At 40.2% G+C, this 23,981-nt stretch overlaps 2 protein-coding genes across 20 annotated transcripts in view; one reads left to right on the plus strand and one right to left on the minus strand.

The window, feature by feature from the left end:
• The window catches only part of LOC136836076 (potassium channel subfamily K member 6-like), a 174,807-nt gene that overhangs the window by 135,554 nt on the left and 15,272 nt on the right, over nt 1-23,981 (plus strand). The gene's annotated exons all lie outside the window — the stretch shown is intronic.
• mRpS28 (mitochondrial ribosomal protein S28) overlaps nt 18,942-23,981 on the minus strand; it is a 139,195-nt gene continuing 134,155 nt past the window's right edge. The window contains exon 4 of the mRNA XM_067100024.1: nt 18,942-19,823. The gene's annotated coding sequence lies outside the window, so the exon portion shown is untranslated. The remainder of the gene's footprint in view (nt 19,824-23,981) is intronic.

Here is a 23,981-nt window from a genome sequence, read left to right on the forward strand (position 1 = left end):
ATGTACTCACATTGACTGATACATTCCTGGCTGTGCCTGAGATGGTGGTCAGTTAACAAACACATGAACACGTGACCTGCCTGAGAGGGTGGACCATGAATAAATACATAAACATACATGACCAATGCTTTCCTTTTTGTGCATCATATTAGAAAGCAATATGCATATACTGTGGGTCCACCTATTCTCCCTCTTTTGTACATTATTTTTATTGACATTGCTTAATGCTTAATACAATACAGTAATGTAGTGCTGCATGTATACATTATGTTGGGACAAATTGTGCACTTACAGTGTGTTTACTTTCCTTTTAAACTCACTCTCTCTCTGTCAGTCTCTTTTATAAAGAATTCAAGATTACTTTTGTTTAAAAAGAAACAATTTTTTTTCACACTGTGGTCTTGTATACCGTATATTACATATCTTGTAAGCATTAGTAGGTACAGGTATGTACAGTACAGTACACATATTTGTAGAAGCAATTAATTTTTTATACATCACTCTGAATTTGAATGACAAGTAAATTAGTATTTTAAGGTGAATGATAATTTCACAATACTAGTAAGGGTTAACTATTAAGTACTTTATATGAAATTGCACTACTCTATATCCTATGCTAGCTAGCCTGGGATACCCTATCTTGTAGGTTATGTGCCAGGCCTGGGATACCCTATCTTGTAGGTTATGTGCCAATCTTCATCAGTTGAGTGGATTTCATTACTTACTGGCAGGGACAGAACCCTGAACTGTCCATTAAGTTGAGGTGACACTTTTTTATATCCCCTTTGCAGTGACTAGTTTTTGTGGTCTTTTATCAATTAATTATCTGGCAATATTTTATCTCATCAAATATTGTAACACATTGGGAGTCTAGTCTCTTTCAAACCCAACAGCAGTGACAACAATAGCTTGGGTGTTACTGGTCAGTGTAGCAGGTCAGATCTTGAATTTCGTGAATTTTCAGATTGTCTCCAGATAATAAAGAAGCCTGCAATACACATTTGATTACTGTACTTAATCAAATTCTGACAGATGGTTTTGCCACTTGAGGCCATTGTCAGTGAGTTCAGTGGTATTTTTGACTGTTGTACTATGGCAGTGGGCAGCTCAGTAAATCAGTATTGTTCCTGCAGGGATACAAACCTACATTCTCATAAATATAGTAGTCCAATGCATCTTGCACTCTGGCTGTGTACAAACTAAAAAACAGGAGATTGTCAGGTAGGCCTAGGGCCACCTGCCCTGACCTCAGCCTACCTCGGCCATTGTGTTCCTAGGTGCGATTGCAATTGGGCATGCGTACATGGTAGAATACGCTTTGTGTTGACCCTCTTTTATTTTCACTCAGCGAGTTAAAATTGAATGATGTGAATTGTAGAGCCTTTTCTAGGTTGTGATGCCATGTGAAACTTTTGCATGATACCTTAGAGGTTTTTGGTGGGGTTTTGTCTTTTTTTTTTTCATCAGCTACGTGAGTACTGCATGTTTGCCCCCCTTTGTTCTTGAGATGGCTACCACTGATGTAAGGCACAAGATATTTTGAGAGACTCCACTTGTCTCAAAGTGAGGGGTGGCATACCCCATAGTGGAGCCTCTATGAGGAGCGTTGAAGGAAACAAAAGAAGGTTGCATCATCAAGGGAGTTTACCCTAAGCCAGTCTTCTCTCCCTTCCACAATTCCTCCTTCCCCTTGGCCACCTTTGGTTATGTCAGAGACAGCAAAGAAGCCTATGCCTTTGCCTCCCAAGAAGGACATGGTGGAAGAATTTGTGGAGAAAATGTTTGCCGCCCCTCCAGTCTTCAGAAGGTTCGAGAACCCAGCATGGTGGATCATGTGACTCACCCCAGCTTCCCTCCTCTCCTCGCACCCAGTCAGCAAGTGAGGGGTGGGCTCTAACTCCTGACCCCACCCCTTCCCTCTGCATCAACATGTAAGGATTTGGGGGCAGATTGCCCCAGGCCTAAAAAGAGGTCAATATCTCCTGTTGGTACCCGCTCTAAGTACCAGAAGGTGGAGAGAGAGAGAGAGGGAGAGATGGTCAGTGTAGTGTGAGGCTGGGAGGAGAGGGCACCCTCTCCTGCAAGAAGAGCGTAGCAAGACATTCGTGCTCAGCTTCGTTGTCGTCTTCCTCTTTTTCTTCTGCCTTTATCAGGCAGCACCTCCTTGGCAGGTAGTAGTATCAGCAGGAAGCAGTGTCAAAGGAGGTCAACCTCCTCCAGGGAGAGGAAGCCCAAAAAGTCTCACAAGAAGAGGAACATTCATCAAGGCAGAATCACTTAGAATCACTTGTCAAGGTGGAGTCATTTGTTGAGGGAGAGTTGGAACAGCAGGGACAGGAGCCCTTCTTACTGAAGGAGAGACTCCAGGGAGTGTCAGACTTACATAGCATTCTGGTTGGAGTCGCACCAACTAGAACGGAGTGCCTCTCCAGTCAGGTCTTCTCCTTCTCCCCTCCAGTTTCCCCAGTCTCCAACTCCAGTCCCGCCAAAATCACACCCAGTGGAGGAGAGGTTAGCGCAGGGGTACAGCACACCCAGGGGAAGAGAGGACACCCTTACAGCCCTTTTGTCCATGCAGTAATAGGGGGACTGGATAGCCAAGGTGGAAACGTCCAGGCCAAGTCCTCACACTCAGTGAAGGGACTTCAAGAGATCATTGCCCTGATAAGGCAAATCCATGGATTCGCCAAGCCAACCTCTGGTCTCCGTGTCATTGCCTCCCTTGTTCTCATGCCTAGAGAAAACTGCAGATGTTACCTCTAAAGTCGGGCAGTCAGCGAGGCTCCCCTGGTCCCCGACGTTGCAGGATGTTTTAGCTGAGGCGAACGACCTCATCTCCAGTCCAGAGGGCACACTAGTGGCAAGCCTCTCGGACAAGTCACTTCCCCATCCCATGTCCACTGAGGCAAAATACTAACTCCCGGAGGGGGCCTACACAGAACCCAAGATTGTGGACCCGTCCATTTGCAGGTTGGGGAACAGTACACCCATGGAACAGTTCAAATAGCAAGGGTTGAGGTTCAACCACTAAGAGGCCAACAACTTGGACTTATTGGTTTCAAGGGTGTTTCAGGTAGTCTTCTGGTAGGATCTCTGCCAGAGCCTTCTTTTAGGAAATTGAGGAGTTAGTACCAGCTGGCAGTGGCTAGTGATTAGGAGCCTGGTGTCACCAGTGGGGGGTGGCTCAGATAGCCCACATGTGGGCCAATAATCCCCTCAGGAGGAGAGAGTCCCTGCTTTTGGTGGTTTCTTGCCAAGTCTCACACAAGAGCTAGATTAGTCTTCACAATAGCCCCATCACCAACTGTCCTTACAACTTCCCTCCTGCAGAGATCCAGAAGGCCATCAAAATTAGGTGGGAGGACTCCAGGAGCAACCTGTTCTCCCAGGCATAGTCAGTGAAACCAGGGCAAGGCAGCAGGGGGCATAGACAAGGGCATGTCAGCAACCCCCAGAGGCCTTCTCTGTAGCCAAGATATCAAGAAGCCCAGGGCTCTTCCTTCCTGAAAGTAGGTGAGAAAAGAGGATGGTTGTCTCAAGCCTCCCAGCCATGTAGGAGGAGCAGGATGGGAAAGAAGGGCAGTTCTAGATGAGAAGAGACAACCCCCCATCAGTCTCAGACGAGGGGGCGGGTGCTTGGGGGAGTAGGACAGTCACAATTCTCAGGCAATGCTGCAGACTCCCCTTTGTCATTGCAACCAATTCCATTCCTGTCGTACAAGACTGAGCCAACAAAGTGCAAGGCCCTTCAAGCAAAGTAAGAGTTATGCTTCAAAAGGGAGCCATTGAGGTGGTAGAGGAAGAGTCGCTGGGGTTCTATAGCTGCCTCTTCCTGGTAGAGAAATCCTCAGGGGAATGGAGACCAGTTTTCAGCCCTGAATGGCTTCCTGCAGCAGTTTTCGGCCCTGAATGGCTTCCTGCAGCAGATGCTGTTTTCTAGGGAAATGATCCAGTCAGTATTAATGTCCACCAGAGAGGGAGACTACATTGTCTTTATAGACCTGCAGGATATCTACCTTCACACCCCGATCCACCACTCGCTGAGAAAATTCCTGCAGTTTTTCTGCCAACAGATAACATACCAGTTCAGAGCCCTTTGCTTCAGTCTTGCGACAGCTCCACAGGTCTTCACTTGGGGTCTTTCAGCTAGAACCTAGAGAAGAACAGGGACTAAGCGTTGGAAGTCCTGGGACTTTGGGGTAATTTTGAATCTGGAGCCAAAGCAGGAGATAAAGTAACTCTGGATATGGTTAGACACAATGCTGAACTGAGCTGAATATAGAATTTAGGCCAGAGGCCAAGCACTGGGACCTATGAGGTCATTCAGTGCTGAAATGGAAATTGACAGTAAAAGGTTTGAAAGGTGTGACAGGAGGAAAACCTCGCAGTTGCACTATGAATCAATTTTACGAGACTGTCAAAAGCAAGGTGGAAGAAAGAGAAGAAGAAAGGAGGCACAGTAAAAGGAACGAAAGGGGTCACAGCTAGGGGCCAAAGGCATGCTGCAAAGAACCTTAAGTGATGCCTACAGTGTACCCCATGGTTAGTGCACTGACAGCACTAAACCCCCTACGGGGCCCTACAGGGTAGACACAATGCTAGTGAGAGCCGTTCTGGTCCCAACAAGGACATACAATCTGTGGAAAGTGGTGCATGGGTTCATGGTAGGCCCTATCCAGCCAGCAAGGCACTGTTGGGTGTTGATAGGCATCCTGATATTCCTGGAGAAGTTAGTGCCCAGGGGAAGTTCCCACCTTCTGTTCTTGCAGTGGCAGCTAAAGACATATTGGCAGTTGCCAGAGAAGTCACCCGACCAGTTGATTCCAGTGAGCTTGGAAGTGAGAAGGGATCTTGAGCAGTGGTTGGATCCCCACGATCTCCAGCTAGGATTACCACTCAGCAAGCTGCCCCCAGAGATGGTGGTATTCTCCAACACCTCCCAGTGGGGTGGGGGCCGGCCACACCTGAATGGAAGGTGCATGTCAGGGATGTGGGGAGTGACAAGAGCAAGGAGCACATTGACCTCCTTGAGATGGGAGCATTGCAATTGGCACTACAGCACTTCCAAGAACAACTGGAGTGTCACTCATTGTTCATGATGAGCAACAACACCACTGTAGTGGCCCCATCAACAAGCAAGGCAGAACATCACCCAAAATGTGTTCATTGGCAGTGAGACTGCACGACTGGTGGGAGAAAGAAGCAATGGACCTGACAACAAGGTATATCCAGGGGAAAAGAAATGTAGTGACTATCAGCTGAGCAGAAAGGACCAGATCATGGGGATGGAGTGGTCCCTGCATCAGGAGGCGGCAGACAAGCTGTACCTCCATGTTCTTTGAGTCCTTGCCAGAGTTCATGGCAAAGACACAGAACCCCACAGTTACAGACCTGAGGTTTGAAAGTCTTCCAGGGGATGGAGGCAGGATTGTGGAAGAGAAAGTCCTTCTCCACAGCCTTCTACCTCAGGCATCTAGCCAAAATATCCCTGGTGTTGAGAGGTGTAGAGCCAAACAAGAGGGGCTATGCCTAGGGCAGGTGGCACCCCATGATCCTGGAGGAGTGTGAGGGAACAAATGGTCACAGGCCAATTGGTCATCATCAGTTGGTACCCCCATTGAAATGGAGGCGAGTGCCTCGGGGAGAACGCCCTTGTAGTACTGTGCAATCCCTACACAACTGTTGTAGTGTAGGAAAAGGCCTGTCTTGAGGGGTGTGAGCCTTAGTCCTTCTCTCCTAAGTGAGAGCGAGTAGCCAGGGTAGGCCTCCAGCCCAAGAGAATAGTAGTCTGGAGATTTGGGGGTAGTGCTGGTCAAAGGAACCCAGTGGATCCAGAACACTCCCACTTGTTTACAATTAGTAGCAGGTAGATTGACTTCCCACCTAAGGGGTGAGGCTGCCTTTATGAAAACATAGGTTTGTATCCCCATAGGATCAAATACTAAAGCTAAGTAATTTTTATTTTTCTTACATATATACAAACTGTGGCTTTCGTGAAGGACTAACCCACCTCTGCCACCCCTCTTTATTCTAATTCTACCTTTTTTGGATCATGATACATATGTGGTGGGGCTGGTACCCTACAATAGCCGAGGTAGGCCAAGAGGTCAGGGCAGGAGGCCCTTGGCCTAACTAATATCCTCTTATTTTTCTGTTAGTATACAGCCAAAGTGCACAGTGCACTGGAATACTCTTTTTTGAGCCACTTCTCATCAAATTTGCGTTACATATAAGGGACACTGAATGGGTTGTAGAGATCTACATAGTTTGCCATTTATTTTTTTAAGATGTCTGGGTTAATTTCATAAAAGCTCAGCACTATTTTATTGATTTTTTTTCCAAATTTTTCCCAAGAGGAAATCAAACAGTATGGTGTCTGGTCCAAGGAATCATGTTAAGTGTGGGTTGACATAATTTAGCCATCATCATTCCTGTCCTTAATTTACTGAAAAGTTTATCTTTAAAGCCCATATCATTCCTAAGTCTGTCTTTAAGTCAAAACTCGTACATACATTTCTTATTTAGCATTGCTGTAATGTCCATCTGTGTGCTAAAGAAAGAGAACATTATAAAGAGAGGGAGGGAATATTTTGAAAAATTGATAAATAAGGAGGAAGAGTCCAATTTTTGCAGTGCTCAATGAGATAATAAAAGAGATAAAGGAAGCTCATAGAAAGATGAAGGTTGGTAAAGCTCCCAGACCAGATGGCATACCTGTTTGGGCTTGGAAAATGTGTGTGCTAAGGGAGCTAGGGAAGAAAATTATGGAAAAGACAGCTATACCAGAAAATGGAGAGAGAGCACAATGATATCAATTTTTAAAGTAAAATGTGCAAAGTTGCAAAAATGATAGAGGAATTAAATTAATGGCCTGCCTTGAAAATATTTCTATGAATTATAGACAGAAGACCTAGACAAGTACTCAAGATTGGATGATAAGATGCATAAACAAAAAGTAAGAGGCTTGAAGAAGCAAGAGGTACCAGAGCAGTATGTGAGAGTAATCACTGAAATGTACAGGAATGTAACAAAAAGTGTTAGAAGTAATGTAAGGATGAATAAAAGCTCCCAGGTCAAAGTAGGATTACACCAGAAATCAGCATTAAGCCCCTTCTTATTTGATGTGTTGGGTGGAATGGTTGAGGATGTAAGGGAGAAGCCATGCTTGGTTTATATTCCATGCTGATAACATCATTTTGATTAAAGAAACTAGAAAGGAGCCAGAAAACAAGCTAGATATGTGGGGATATTCATTAGAAAGGATCAAATAAAATTAATAAAGACTGAATCTATGAAATATGGATGGATGATGATCACCTGAGGAAATCTTGACATGGTTCAAACTGGCTGCTTGGTCTTTGCTGATTGAGGCCAAGTGCTCTGAATAAGTCAAAGACATCTAACAGGACATGCAGCACATCAACTCTTTGAGAAATGTAAGGCCAATAAGAATTTAGTCTTCATTGTCAGGTCTTGGATGGAATCTTGTTAAATGGGTTTTTAAGGAGACTTGAATAAGCTACTTAAAAGTTGGGTTAAGTCCCCATTCAGAGGCTTTATTGCCGATATAAGAATGGACTGACTTGAGTTGCAGATTAGGACTGACAAGTCTGTTCATGCCTATGTTTATTTCCCCAAGTGAAGGTTCAGTGTTGATTTCTTGTGAGATGTATTGATAGCAGACACTGCTTCCTGTAAGGTTGCACTGGATAATATGCACTCGCAAAAGCTGGAGGTGTGTAGCCTGTCATGGATACTGCTAGTGAAGCTGTTTGAGGAGTCTTCCTTTGTAGGGATGGGCGGAAACCAGATGGTCAGTCAAGACCAAATGCAACAGGTTCAGGAACCATTCCAGCTGGAGCCATAACATGGTAATGAGAAGCATGCAGTATTTTTTCAAATCTCAACTTCTCCGACACTATACCTAACAAAATGGGCTGAAGGAAGAGAGTAGATGAATCATGCAGTTATTTTTTTTAAGCCAAGCACTAGGGTACTTTCAGCCATTCAACACTTAGGACAGTAAAAAGAGGATGAGGGAGTACTTGGAAAGGAAGCAGGAATGAACGTGTAGTAGAAAGCTACAAAGGGGTGCAGCTACAGGCCAAAAGGACTGCAAATACCCTAAACAATGACTGAAGGGAGGGAAGGCATAGACTTTTACTAGGTTGTCCCATACTTGGAATACAGTGTCCCAGCATCAAGCAGCTGGATCTGGATACAGGGAGGAGTACATGGGATGCTTGTGGTTTAGTGTGTGTCAAACAAAACCGCCTTTGGAGCCATACAATTTTTTTACATATCCCTACACCGATGGACCAATGACAGAAGAATCTGAGATTTTTTACTTAGGAAGTTGGCAGTGACATTCCAAGACCCTGAACTGACCTCAGGATGATAGTGATCATGTGCCTCTCTGCCAGACTACACCCTAAAACTCTTGAGACATTGATATGTCTGTCCATCTTCAAACTGAACGTCCAACATATGAGCACCAATCCATGGGTGAAGGCATCCTAAAAGAAGAAAATCTCTTGTTCCCTTGAAACAGGCAGGACACTGTCACAGACTGCGCTCCTCACTCCACCTGAGAATACTTATTATCCAATCTAGACACTGTTTTTAGCATCTTGCAACCTTTATAAGAAGACAAATTCTGAATCTGCTGCAGGGGGACAGCATTTCCAGAGAGACCAAATATCCCATTGCTACTTAATATTTTCTTTATGCCTAAAGAAGGGTGGACTCAAACTGTTGTAGTATGTCCTTTTGAGGATCTTTCCTTTTCCTGCACAGTACAGTATTGATGCTCGTACCAGGTACATTCCCTCCAAGGACATAGTTCAGCTTAACTTCCCTGGATTAACCTGGAGGTCCAGATGGTGGCAAGAATCTAGAGAGGTGTCCAGGTTTTTGGCCAGTCAAAAGGGAAGGGTCTACGATGAGCCAGTTGTCCATATAACAACAAAGATAAATGCCCATCCCATGACTCTGCCAGTATGAAAACTTTGGAGCCGTAACCACTCCAAAGCATGGGACCTTGAATTATCATCATTAATCATCATTGATCTATTTACACAGACTAGCATCACAACAACTATGGTTATCAACATCAGAAACCATTTATATGCTGCAGATCCATTTATGGAGGTTAAAGATTACACAAACCCAATCTAGGATCTCAGCATTAGGGGATTCATTGTATAAAACAGGTTTTGAACTAGGAAAAACCTATTTTTGGTAGTTGCTTTTGTCTCCTCAGGGTATTACCCCTCCATGGTCTACCAGAACTCCATGGTGACCAAACTGATATCGGAGAATTCTCTTTTAGCTGGTCTCGTGGCCGGGTATTATGTCGTAGTGATAAACACTATAACACATGATGGATTATGTAAAGGACTCAAAGATAAGGGGGCACTTTCCCAATCTTACAGGGAAGCTGTATACCCAGGTTCTTCCATTGCCAAAACCTGCTAGAAGAAGTGCGCCACCTGCCACACTGTCGACAACGCACCTGCATGACGACCAAGCAACCATTACTTTCTGTTGGTCAATGCAGGATGATCCCTCACCCAAGTCCCATGCCTTTTCATCAGGGAAGTGGGAGGGGTTTGAGGACTCAACAGCAACTACCAAAAATAGGTTTTTCCTACATCAAAACCTGTTTTTTGATAGGGTAGTCGCTTGTTTCATTGTCAAGGAGCTTTATAAAGAAATTGACAGGTGATGAAAAGGATTAAGCTCTCAATTTTTAATCCCAACACCCCAAAGAAAAAACATTTCAGGTTCAAGGTCAAGCCACAAATTTCAAGCCCCATTCTCTATTCCAAATACTCCTCAGTTTTTGGTACCAAAGAACAAGAAACTACATGAACTTATGTTTTAGGATGTAGTTCTACAGTGGCTTACCTAAGCTTGCTGGGTTTGGTTGCAGTACTGTCACCCTTGCTCCGGTGATAGTTAGTATACTCACCATCAATAAGACCTCTGGTTTTCTGCTGTGGCACCTGGGGGTTAGGACTAACCATGCCACACCTACCGATACACAGTGTAGTAAAATTTGTTCAACAGATTATAAAGTATTGCAATGGTAAGTCTAAATTTAATAACAACACCCGCGGAAGTCAACGACAGGAGCTTGTTTTCAGATGCACGCTGCATAATTTTTTTACTTTTCACATATTTTAACACCAATTGGGATAAATTACACTAAGCATAAGAAAAACATGTTATTATAAACTTTCTTTGAACACCAGAATCTACTAAAAACATGGAATTAATAAAACTCGCTATTGGTGAAAACTTCCGGGGAGGTAAAAGGAACAGCCTGTGGCAGCCTGGCGGGAAAACTATCCCAGTTGATTATCATTGCAGCATTTTCCTGATTTATGTCATTGCAACTTTTTCCTGATTTATGTAAGTGTTGAAATCAGTGTTATGTTATTGAGATTACTTTAATGGCTATATCTGTAATTAACCCATAAACGCCGAGCCTCTATTTACAAAAGCGTCTGCCGTATGCCAGCACGGTTTGAGAGTTAGCGCCGAAGCGGAAAGGAAGTTTTTTTAAAAAAACCACAGCACACTTAGTTTTTAAGATTAAGAGTTCAATTTTGGCTCCTTTTTTTGTCATTGCCTGAAGTTTAGTATGCAACCATCAGAAATGAAAAAAATATCATATATAAATATTGGAATATATGACAGCGCGAAAAAAAAAATTTCATAATTGTATACAAATCGTGCTGTGAGCAAAACGGTTAGTGCTAATGAGATATTTATTTTTTCGTTGTATTGAACACTAAATTGTGATGATTTTGGTATATAACAAATTGTAAAAAGATCAAAGCAACACAAAGAAAATATTATCAGAAAATGATGCATGAATTCGTGACGTGCGGACGTAAAAAAAAGTTTTTTCAAAAATTCACCATAAATCGCAGTATTATGCTAGAGACTTCTCGTTTGTTGCAAAATGAAGGTAAATGATTGAATATTACTAGAATGTAAGAGTTTTAGCTTACAATTGCATTTTTCAACCATATCGGTTGAGTCAAAGTTGACTGATGGTTGAAATTTTGGCACTTATTGTGATTTATATGAAAATATTTCAAAACTGATAAAAGCTACAACCATGAGTTATTTTTTGTTGTATTCCACATGAAATTGCGCACATTTTCATGTATAACACCTTATGTAACGCCTAGTAGAAAATGGTGCAAAAATTATGACAAGGTGACTAAAGAAATTCTGAGATATTCAGCCGAGTTAGCGCGTTCGGAGGTAAGGAAAAAAGTTTTTCAAAAATTCACCATAAATCGAAATGTTGCGCTAGAGACTTCCCGTTTGTTGCAAAATGAAGGTAAATGATTGAATGTTACTAGAATGTAAGAGTTTTAGCTTACAATTGCATTTTTCAACCATTTCAGGCGAGTCAAAGTTGACCAAGGGTTGAAATTTTGGCACATCGTAATTTATATGAAAATATTTCAAAACTGATAAAAGCTACAACCATGAGTTATTTTTTGTTGTATTCTACATGAAATTGCACACATTTTCATGTATAACACTTTACATAACGCCTAATAGAAAACGGTGCAAAAATGATGACAAGGTGACTAAAGAAATTCTGAGATTTTCAGCAGTTAGCGCGCGCGGAGGGAAGGAAAATGTTTTTTCAAAATTTCACCATAAATCGAAATGTTGTGCTAGAGACTTCCCGTTTGTTGCAAAATGAAGATAAATGATTGAATGTTACTAGAATGTAAGCGTTTCAGCTCACAATTGCATTTTTCGACCATTTCGGTCGAATCAAAGTTGACCGTAGGTTTAAATTTTGGCACTTATCGTGATTTATATGAAAATATTTCAAAACTGATAAAAGCTACAACCATGAGTTATTTTTTGTTGTATTCTACATGAAATTGCATACATTTTCATGTATAACATTTTATGTAACGCCTAGTAGAAAATGGTGCAAAAATTATGACAAGGTGAGTAAAGAAATTCTGAGATTTTCAGCCAAGTTAGTGCGCGTGGAATAAGGAAAAATTTTTTTTCAAAAATTCACCATAAATCGAAATATTGTGCTACAGACTTCCCGTTTGTTGCAAAATGAAGGTAAATGATTGAATGTTACTAAAATGTAAGATTTTTAGCTTATAATTGCATTTTTCTACCATTTCGGTCGAGTCAAAGTTGACCATAGGTTTAAATTTTGGCATTTATGATTTATATGAAAATATTTCAAAAGTGATAAAAGCTACAACCATGAGTTATTTTTTGTTGTATTCTACATGAAATTGCACACATTTTCATGTTTAACACTTTATGTAACGCCTAATAGAAAATGGTGCGAAAATTACGACAAGGTGACTAAAGAATTTCTGAGATTTTCAGCCGAGTTAGCGCACCCAGAGGTAAAGAAAAAGTTTTTTTCAAAAATTCACCATAAATCGAAATGTTGTGCTAGAGACTTCCTGTTCATTGCAAAATGAAGGTAAATGATTGAGTGTTACTAGAATGTAAGAGTTTTAGCTTACAATTGCATTTTTCTACCATTTCGGTCGAGTCAAATTTGACCGAAGGTTGAAATTTTGGCACTTATCATGGTTTATATGAAAATATTTCAAAACTGATAAAAGCTACAACCATGAGTTATTTTTTGTTGTATTCTACATGAAATTGCGCACATTTTCATGCATAACACTTTATTTAATGCCTAATAGAAAATGGTGCAAAAATTACAACAAGGTGACTAAAGAAATTTGGAGATTTTCAGCAGAGTTAGCGCGAGCGGAGGGAAGGACAAAGTTTTTACAAAAATTCACCATAAATCGAAATATTGTGCTACAGACTTCCCGTTTGTTGGAAAATGAAAGTAAATGATTGAATATCACTAGAATGTAAGAGTTTTAGCTTACAATTGCATTTTTCGACCATTTTGGTCGAGTCAAAGTTGACCAAAGGTTGAAATTTTGGCACATCATGATTTATATGAAAATATTTCAAAACTGATAAAAGATACAACCATGAGTTATTTTCTGTTGTATTCTACATGAAATTGCACACATTTTCTTATATAACACTTTACGTAACGACTAATAAAAAATGGTGCAAACATTACAACAAAGTGACAAAAGAATTTCAGAGATGTTAGCCGAGTTGCCGGACGTAAGGAAAAGTTTTTTTTTTTTTTTTTTTTTTCAAAATTTCACCATAAATCGAAATATTGTGCAAGAGACTTCCAGTTTGTTGCAAAATGAAGGTACATGATTGAATATTACTAGAATGTAGAGTTTTAGCTTACAATTGTGTTTTTTCACCATTTCGGTCGAGTTAAAGTTGACGAAGGTTGAAATTTTGGCCCTTATCGCGGATTTATTTGTGATTTATATGGAAATATTTCAAAACTGATAATAGCTACAACATGAGTTATTTTCTGTTGTATTCTACATGAAAGTGTGCACATTTCCATATATAAAACTTTATGTAACGATTAATATAAACCTGTGCAAACATTACGACAAAGTGACGAAAGAATTTCCGAGATGTTTGGCAGTTACCACGCGCGGACATAAGGGAAAAGTTTTTTAAAAAATTCACCATAAATCGAAATGTTGCGCTAGAGACTTCTAATTTGTTGCAAAATGAAGGACCATGACTGAATATTACTAGAATGTAAGAGTTTTAGCTTACAATTGCGATTTTCAACCATTTCGGTCGAGTTAAAGTTGACCGAAGGTTGAAATTTTGGCAGTTATCGTGATTTATATGGAAATATTTCAAAACTGATAGAAGCTACAACCATGAGTTATTTTCTGTTGTATTCTACATGAAATTGCACACATTTCCATATATAAAACTTTATGTAACAACTAATATAAACCGGTGCAAACATTACGACAAAATATTGTGCTAAAGACTTCCAATTTGTTGCAAAATGAAGGTAAATGACTGAATATTACTAGAATGTAAGAGTTTTAGCTTACAATTGCGTTTTTCGACCATTTCGGTCGAGTCAAAGTTGACCGAGGGTTGAAATTTTTTGTAGTAGACGTACGGTACATCCACTCGGCACCCAACAGACAATTTTAGTCGACGTACGATACATTCAGTCGGTGTTTAAGGGTTAAAACGAGCTGTTACGACCTTAAAACTTGCTGCCAGGAGCATACTACAAATTTCACACATATCTGGCGACCAACCAAATTTTCCATGTTTTTTACAAGGACTGCTCATGGCAAGTAGTATGTCCCATATTGCAGGGTAATTGGATTATTACAAGTGTGTAGTTGTAATATATTTTATTAAATATCTCTGTTAATTTAAACCCTCCAAGATTTAGGTTAGCTTTGACACAAGTATATGGCTGTACAGTAAACCCCCTTATTCACATTCTCACGACTCGCTAACTCACTGATTCGCAGGATTTTCTGTGGAACATATCTATAAATTATTCACAAAATATTTGGCAATTTACGGAGTTTTCATTGAGACATATTCACTAATTAGTGTAGCTTGATGTTATTTTCATGACTAAATGCATTTTTTATGATAAAATAATGATTTACTAATTTCAAATATCAAGATTAATAAGATTAAATAATAATAATTCTCTCTTTCTCTTGCTAAGATGAGAGAATTTTTATGGCATGATTATTTTTGTATTATAAATACAGTAAATGATTTACCTAATAATAATTAATTTTCAAATAATAATAATAATAATAATAATATACTATAATTACAACATTTATGCATTTCTATAGTAAGTAAATAAAAAAAAAAAGTTGCCCCCAATTTTTTTTCTCCTGAGTCTTTGAGCTCATGGGGGATAGTGAACCTGTTCAAATGTGTCAAGTAACCTGACAGCAAGGGTTGGGTGGTCAGTGTTGGCAACCACTACGAAGGATAGTAAACTGAAAAATCTCCCTCTCTCGCGCCAAAGGGTAGAATGTGAGAAATAGATAGCTAGATAAATAGATATTTAGTTCATAGTGTTTTAAAAATGTAAAGGTACATCTTTGGAAGAAAAAACAAACATAAATTTTTTTTTGTCAGTTGCTTGAAGAGAAATGGATTAAAGAGATGAACTCTCTCTCTCGCTCTCTCTCTCTCTTTTGCATGTACCAGCAAAGCTGGCTGAATATAAATTAGTGGTGTCTCTCTCTCTGATTTGGCTGGAAGGGTTAGAAGTACGTATGTATATATTTTTAAGGGTACTAATGTATAAGGTGACTTTGAAATATTAGTAATATATAATTTCAAAGATTAATACAGTAATACGATAATAATTTATGGTATATTTGATGTAAGATGATACTTTAAGTATACATTTGATATTTGAATTTTCGAGATAGGCAGTTATAAGCATTTTTAGAGGGGGTTCTATGTATTTGCAGATATTGACTATTCACGGGGTGTGGGGCTCTGGAATGCATCCCCCGTATATATGGGGTGTGTACTGTATACTGGTATTATATTGATCTAACCACCTCAAAAATATTTAAAATCTGAATTTCATCCGTAGGAAACTCAAAACCACCAGTAGCAAGTTCTCCGACAACATAATCTCAGTTCTCTCTCTCCCTCTCTCTCCTGTATATCAGTACTGTACTGTACATATCCTTTAATGAAATGTCAATTACTGTACCATAAACGTACCATAAAATAAAATAAAAAAAAATACAAAATAAACAAACCCAGGAAGTTCCCTGTGAGTGCATATGTACTTAAATGTTGCCATATTTTTTGCTTTGTCTGATTTATTGTGCCATATTTCATTGCAAGGTTAGTTGACTATGATTATCACACATATTATAATAGTACACAAGAGAATATTTTATCGTTGATGTTTCGTCTCTAATCACCATAAAAATATTTAAAATCCAAATTTCATACGTATGCAACACATTCTTACTCTCCTCAGCTGTACTTTAACAGAGCCTGTAAAGTCTAGTTCCCAGCTAGTTACTGTGCTTAGACTATGCTGTAAACGTGTTACCCAGTCAAGAGGAAATTTCATTGCTTATTGTTTCTACAAAGTTGAGAAGTCCCATCTGTTGGTAGCTTGATAGTGACCGCATCAAAAAGGCTATTGGTAGTGCATATCTGTACATACACACCCTGCATTCTCTCTCTCTCAGGTCTACAGCAAAACAAGCTCTACCAAAAATACTTTGACAATAATCTAACATAACTGGATGGCCAGGAACAAGAGATGAAATGAAATGGAATATCAATGTTCACCAAAAGATCAGTCGTAGATACGTCCAAAGAGAAATCCGTGAATACGTGAGTCCACGAATCGTGAGAACGCTAATCCAGGGTTTACTGTGTGTGTGTGTGTGTGTGTGTGTGTGATATATATATATATATATATATATATATATATATATATATATATATATATATATATATATATATATATATATATATATATATATATATATATATATATATATATATCAAGATCTGTCTTGCTTTGCAATTGGCTCTATCACAATTCAACACAAACAAACTTGTTCGTTTGCGTAATTCCCACGTACAGTTGGCATCCTACCAATACACTATCTTGTCTTCTCTTGGGACTTACAAATCTTCAATAACGTAAACATCTACCCCACTTACCATCTTCACTCTCACACTAAAATCTCCATTTAAGTACCATTTCACTCCAGCATTTCTGTATTCCTTCACTTCTGTCATGTCTTCTCTAGGGGCACCACTATTTTATTTTCTCTCAAAATCTTGTAAACTAACAACATGTCATACTGCACCAGGCAACCTTTCATACACAATCTTTTACATGACATTTACAGCCAAACAGGTATCGATCAAAACTCAATTCCACTCGCCAACATTCCATCTTAATACTCAAATACTTGTTTACATTCCTCACTAAATTTACACCACAAAGGCCAAATCCTCTCTCGCATTCGTCACTTTCACACTCAACTACTGAGGGTTCAGCAAAACCTATTCCCCTGGTTCTGTGGTCTATTCATTACAGTCACACCTAAACTTGCATTTGACGTTCTACATATTCTAGCAACGTGGCCACATGTCATACATCTAGCCTTTGGTAGTTCACACATCCAGGCATAATGCCCAGGTCATCCAACATTCCCACAAACACCAACTGTTCTCTGTGAATGACATATTCTTGCCATATGCCTCCAGCCTCCACACTTACAGCATTTCACAGACTTCACTTCCTTGCAGTCCTTAACCCCATGTCCTACCAGACCGCATGTGAAACAGCCCCTAAGGTCCACCTACATTAATTTTTCTTATGTCCTACCCTTCCAAACCTATGACATTTTTAGATTGTTGTACCTCCTCTCATACCACTGGCCACATCCTTCTACCATTCCTATTATTCCTATTCCCTACTTATGCTTCAGCATTAGCTTGCACTTCTACTCCTGTCCTGTCTAATCCTACTATGCTTCTCATACCCCTTGAATTCCTGTTCATTTCATGTTCATTTAACCTTCTTACAAAATAGTTCATAGTCTCCCGTGAATGGTGTACTACTGCGTCCCAGTATGACCCACCCTCAGTCCTACACTTCAGTGTCTCCATTCTCCCTGTATACGCTCATTTCACATTCCTACTATCTTCCATATCTTCAAACTTTAAATCTTCCACTAATTCTAGGACACCATTCCATTTTAATTGTTCATTCTTCCATCTCATCTTTTTCTTCTGCTTTACATTTATAAACTCTGCCAGATGATCAGGAACAGTAACCAGACATTTCATTAACATCTCTTATTGTCATTAATATCTTGATCCTTATACTTTTTTCTGGAACACACTCGTTCTTTCCCATTTGTACATCCTCAGACTCATTCTTCTGTTTATACCTTATTCCCTCTTTCACTCTTCTCACTTGATCAACCATAATCTCTTTCACAACTTCATACCTTTGTCTTCCTACACTCATGTTTGTTTGATATAAGTCTAGTATTCTACCTTCCAGAAATTCACCCAGTCCTTGCAACCATTGATGCTGTTAACAGCATACTTCTGGTAGTATCTTTCATACTCCTTAAAAAGACCATTTATATCCCACTCCATATATTATAATACTTTCCTATCTTGAGTATTTCGCTGAGCACTATGCTCATAGGTACATCTTTGGCATAGGTACGTCTTTCGCTCCTTTATCAGTCACACTTCCCATCTGTTTTCTCACTCACCTATGAGGCACAACTACCATCACTCATGGGGTATATAGTGAGTTCCTACTCTCATTCAACTTGTATACTATCTCTATCTTTTGCCTGGCTTTACTTTTCTTCATACTTTTCCTATCCTTCTTTTTCTTAATGCATATCCCTATTCTTTCCTTAAGGCTTTTTCTTATCCTCATCCTCCTCCTTGTCTGAGGTTAATTCTATCTATCCTCCTCCTGCCATCCCTTGCATCTCCTCGCTCTTAGTAGTTCCAGATCCTAATCTTGCATTAAACATGCTTTCCATCTTCTCTAAGTTCTCTTCTATCTTCTTCTCTGATGCCTTCACCTGTTTACTAAGTGATTCCTTTATTTCCTTCATCATCCTCGTCAGTGTTTCATTCTCTTGTCGTAGGACTCCCGTGGTTGCTCCACCTCGCACTTTAATCCCACTATCTTTTAAAACTTATTTTACCTTACACCAGTTTAAAAATTTCCATATTTCTACACTACTTTCACTACACCCTTCGCCACGTATTTTTCCAACAACCCTTATCCACTTCTTCAGTATTAAACTACTATCCTCCCTCTGAAAACTGCTGAACTACACTACTCTCCCTCCTCTCAATAAAGTGGCCTATGTTGGGCACCAAATATGTCTTTTGTTTTTCTTAGGAACAGTGTAATTAAGTTAATTGAGAGGTGTAGAGCAAGAGCAGTGATCCAGTTCAACAAACTTACGCAGTAAATTAAACAGTCATTACTTAACCTAAAGATTTACTTAGTGCTAGTTTTATTTACAAAATTTACAGTCAGCACAGGTTAACCCTGAATTCTTGCAGACAGTATACTTAACAGAATAAACCTTCTAACCAGTAGCTATCCTACCTAAGAACACAATCACTCATTTCCCTACTATTTAATTTATGATGGTCATCATGCTTACCGCAACATAAAACTAATTTCCTTACAATTAGATTAGGCAAGCTACTTCGGTAAGTTGTCCTATCTCCCAACCTGCAAGATTATACTATAAACTTATTTTGAGAAAGTTATGCTTACAACAATCTTATGATAATACCAAGTCACTCCAGAGGCACACATTTCCAATCGAGCCTAACAGAAATCTGCTTCCATTTTGGATAAACATTGCATTTAGGTCACAATGATTTGCAACTGTGTCAGTGCAAGTGCTTACAAAGCTATCATCAAAATTCATTCAGACAACACTTGTATGATAGCTTAAGCTCAATCCACGAAATTTGAAGTACAAGCACCACCTGCAAACTATCAACCATTCAACACGCCGACACTTGCAGCCATTTAAAACATCTTGATAATTGTCAATATTTGTAATTACATAGTCTGACAAGAATGACTTGATCTTGTTTATAGGTGCTGTTGTTACATCAGGCTGCACATAAGTTTTACCAATAGTTCATAGCACCACACTGCAGTTTTTTCATACTTATGGCCAACAGTATGAGTGAAGTAGGCAGGTGCACACGTACCAACAATTTTCTGTATACCTCTCATCAGGTACCTACTGCGCTTGTTCAGTTCCCACAGTCTTTGTTAATCTCATTATCAAAACAAACCAGCCACTTGTGCTGTGGTGGTGATCCCTCTCACCACATCAGACCTGCAATGAGAAAAAGTTCTCATTAAATCCTAATGGAAGGGAGAACAGTGATTTTCATAAAGAAAATTTTTAACATACAATATTGAAATAAAAAATATTATACAATTTTTTCATACAAAAACATGAGCCAATACATGGCCACCACATCATCCCCCTTTCTCCACCCAGTCCAGGAGGGGAGGAAAAGGTAAGATGAATGGAGGAGTCATTGAGAGTGGCGATCACCATGTGTAAGGGTTGCCTGTTACACCATTGGACAGAATAGCATTTGCAGGAAGCAGAGCTGTGGGTTGTATCAGTCCTCTGGGATGGATACAACGTTCATTCAAAGGTATTCGATTTTTCCACTCCTCTGTATGACACTGATACTGTTTCGAACTTACTCTCCAGATTCATGGAAATCTCAGGCCTCATTGGTAGAGGTGGAATTGATGACAGGGAGATGCCAAAGAAATCATAGATCATTGGTCTGCAGGTTTGTACAGCCTCCTTTTCTTTGTAAAGGTTGGAGAGACTGTTGTTTGAACTCTCAGCACTGAGTACATTCAACAGACTAGTTTCATGATGGAAATGATGCTCAGTGTTAAGATTCCATTAGAGAGGGGAACTTCATGCTTTTGGTAGACCTAATGGATGCATACTTTTAAGTACAGGACTCTTAGAAGTACCTCTGCTTTGTATGCAAAAAGATTGTGTTCCAGTTCAAGGTTGTGTGCCTCAGGTTGGTGACTGCTCCTCAGGTGCTTACTCGGGTATCCACCTTAGTTTCGGCTTGTGTATTTGCATTCTGCAGTACCTGAATGGTTAGTACTGGCTTCCTCCAGGGAACGCCCTCTTTGGAACAGGAATCACCTGCTGGATTTTTCTCTTGATCTGGGAATTACAATCAATTGGCAGAAGTCCAATATTCCCCAAAGTATCTGAGTATGCCCTTGGTGCCTTCCCAGTAGGGTCTTATTTATGCAGTCTCAGGGGGGGTGCAGCCCAGTTTCTTGCAACAGCAACAACCTGCTTAGTTGTGGCAGGTGGTCTAAGTTCATTTGTCATCATTGGAGAAGCCTGTGACTCGGGGATAGAGTCAACTCTGGTCACTTCAGTAGCAACAAAAGCAGCATTGGTCTTCCTTTCCAGAAACGCTCGTTTTTTTTTTAATATACACATTTGAGAGGCGAGTTCATTTCAGGTGTGTGGATGGCAGACACACCACACCTACACAGTGTCTTGTAAATGTAAGCAGCCTGGTTGGATTTGCAAGCATTCCAAAGTCGTTTGAAAGGGCACTTGGTGGCAACAGCACAACTGTGGTTGCCTACATCAGCTAAGCTGCAGATGTGTCTTGGAGCCTGTGCAAGTTGGTTCTGCAAATTCATGAGTGGGCAGCTTTTCAAGCTGTTGAATTGTCAGCCAGGTACATTCCAGGCAGGGGAAGAATATTTTGTCAGATCACCTTTAGAGTCATGTGGTGGGAATGGAGTGATCCTTACACTCATAAGTAGGGTCCCCCATGATTGACCTCTGGGCACAGATTGAACAGAAAACTTACAGTCTTCTGCTCCCCAGTCCCAGACCCATGGGCAGTGATGGAGGATGCATTTGAACATCCCTAGAACAATCTGGATATGTATGCTTTCCCACCCTTCAACCTTCTCCACAGGGTGATCAAGTTTGTTCATCGCCCAGGTCAGATATTATTGATGGCTCCTTGTTGCCCACATGGCAAGTGGTATACACATTTGCTGACAATTCTGGTCATGGCGGCAGTAAAGCTGCCCGTGGCCTACCCTCCTGTGTTAACCATTGGTTTGCGAATACCATCAGACAGCTCAGTCTCTGCCTTTACAGTTGGAGGTTCTCCAGCGTATCCAGCAAGAGAGAGGCTTTTCTTGTATGGCAGCAATAGAGAGATGAGTGGGTACCATGGAAAGTGGGCCATCTTCTGTGATTGGCATTGTAGAAGGGGTTGCTCTCCTATTGGAGTATCTGTTCAGTGGATGGCAGACTTCTTGATCTACCTTTGCCGAGAGACAAGTACCTCTCAGTTTCTTTCTCTTGACTTTGGCCTAGGCAAAGAGAGTAGGGAAGGTTGTATGGCCCGTCATAACTTGTTTGGCATTCAGAGGGCTGGAGGTCAGAGTTTATCCATCCCCTCCTCCCTTCAAGACTATTGGTGGAAACCCAGTTGAGATGCAGTTGTGCCCAGTCCATGTCATTAAGTAGTATATAAAAAGAACCCATCCTTGAGGCTGAAGTGTTGGAGACTTTTCATTGGTACAGGTATGCATAAAATGGTGGCATCCAGCACCCTTTCTTTCCAGGTTTGTGAGGTTATCAAGCAGGTTTCGTGAAGTTATCAAGCCTTGGACCATCTCTCACCTTTCAGAAGACCTTCTCAATGTTTCAGGGAATAAGGGTAATTCTCTGGTATAACCAGACTACCTTCACCTCATTCTGCCTGAGGGATGTTGCCCACAAGTCCTTGGGCACATTCTCCAAGTACTTAAATTTCAAGAGCTTTTTTTCTGAACTTGCTACATGGTAATAGCTAGCATAAGGCTGCCCACTGACTTGACAACTCCCATGGGAGATGTTATGATTCTCGGCAATATTGTTTCTTTCACAATTGCCTTCTCACCAGACTGGTAGGAGGTTAGAGAAGCTGAGAGTGGAAGAACATGTCAAGAGTTTTTTTATGGACTTACTACTTGGTAATAGCCAGCATAATGCTGCCCATTGATTTGACAACTCCCTTGGAAGATGTCATGGTTCTCTGCAGTATTGTTTCACCAGACTGGGAGGAGATTACAGGAGTCATAACATCCCTTGCTTGCATGCACAACTGGGAACATGAAATTTCCAGGTGGAATCCAACTCTCAGATTCTCAGAGGGACTACCCTTTCCTAAGGGGTATAAGTGTCCTAATATAAAAGGCAGTAGTTGTATCATGGCAGGAACAAATAAAGTTTTGAAGCATTTTGTATTTTTCTTAGATAAACAAACCAGAGCCTTTCATATACGTTGTACCTACCTCAACCACTCCACTCTGTCCCTGAGACTGAAAGAAAGAGCAAAGCAGCAAGCAGGGAAGCAAGTGAGGGGTCACCCTCTTAACTCCCCATTTCCACCAGTTAACTCTCTGGTGACCAAGGTTTAGCAGCCATTCCAGCTTGTGCTGAAGGATACTCCTACTGTAAAAGACTTTGGTTTGCATATCTGTAGACAATACAAACTGCTTCAAAATTTGTTGCATACATTAAATAAGAGTCCCTCAAGAAATGTTAAAAATTGATAATTCCCATCATGAAAGTTTCCTAAATATTCCAAAATGTGTAACATTTTATTGAATTTGCGAAACTCCAAAGGAGACTGTTTTGAAATCAGTTGTAAAATTGAAGACTGAAAAAATTGTCAACTAATTTACAAAAATACATACCCCTCCCATATAGAATAGAACTACTTCAAGTGTGAAAGATTTTCTCAGCATTCTTGACTACTGTCTTTCTTCTTTGGTTCCCCTGGTGTTATCCAATGCCATTAACTTGAGCTAGACAAAATCCAAAAATGCATGACTTCAGTCACCTGGTTGATTGCCTCCCATGTATTTTGGACTACAATCACCTGAAACTCTTTGGCTAGTCCAGTAACCAGTGTTTATTTCTGGTCTCTATATAGAACTGAGACTGATGTTGCTCCTGGTTTGAAAATTACTTTTTATATAAGAACCTTACCAAATAATTACATAGCTATAGTTTCTACTTTATGCGGCAGCTCAAAATTTGAAATTAGCAGTAGCGCCCTTTTGTTTTGGGTGTAGGTATACTGTCCCACCCACTTTTGGGGAAGAATAGGTACAACATAGCTAGAGCTCAATTCGTTTCTGCCAGCTAATGACTGAACACCAGTTATTAGCAGCTCTTGATTTGTTTTCGCCAGATGGTCGGAGATCGTCTTTGGTGAAGTACTCTTTGCTTTTGGTAGCGCAGCTATTTAGCTCAGCTAGAATTCTGGATTATATCTTCGATTGTGACTTGCTTAGTTGGACTTTTGACCTATTATGTATGACTAGTTTGTCTAGCATTAGGTATTACCCCAAAGGCTGTAAAACTAGACTCATTTTGCAAAATATGACTCTCATACCATATGTAGCTCTTGTAGGGAGC

Source organism: Macrobrachium rosenbergii, chromosome 56 (genome assembly GCF_040412425.1).
Source record: "Macrobrachium rosenbergii isolate ZJJX-2024 chromosome 56, ASM4041242v1, whole genome shotgun sequence".
NCBI classification, from domain to species: domain Eukaryota; kingdom Metazoa; phylum Arthropoda; class Malacostraca; order Decapoda; family Palaemonidae; genus Macrobrachium; species Macrobrachium rosenbergii.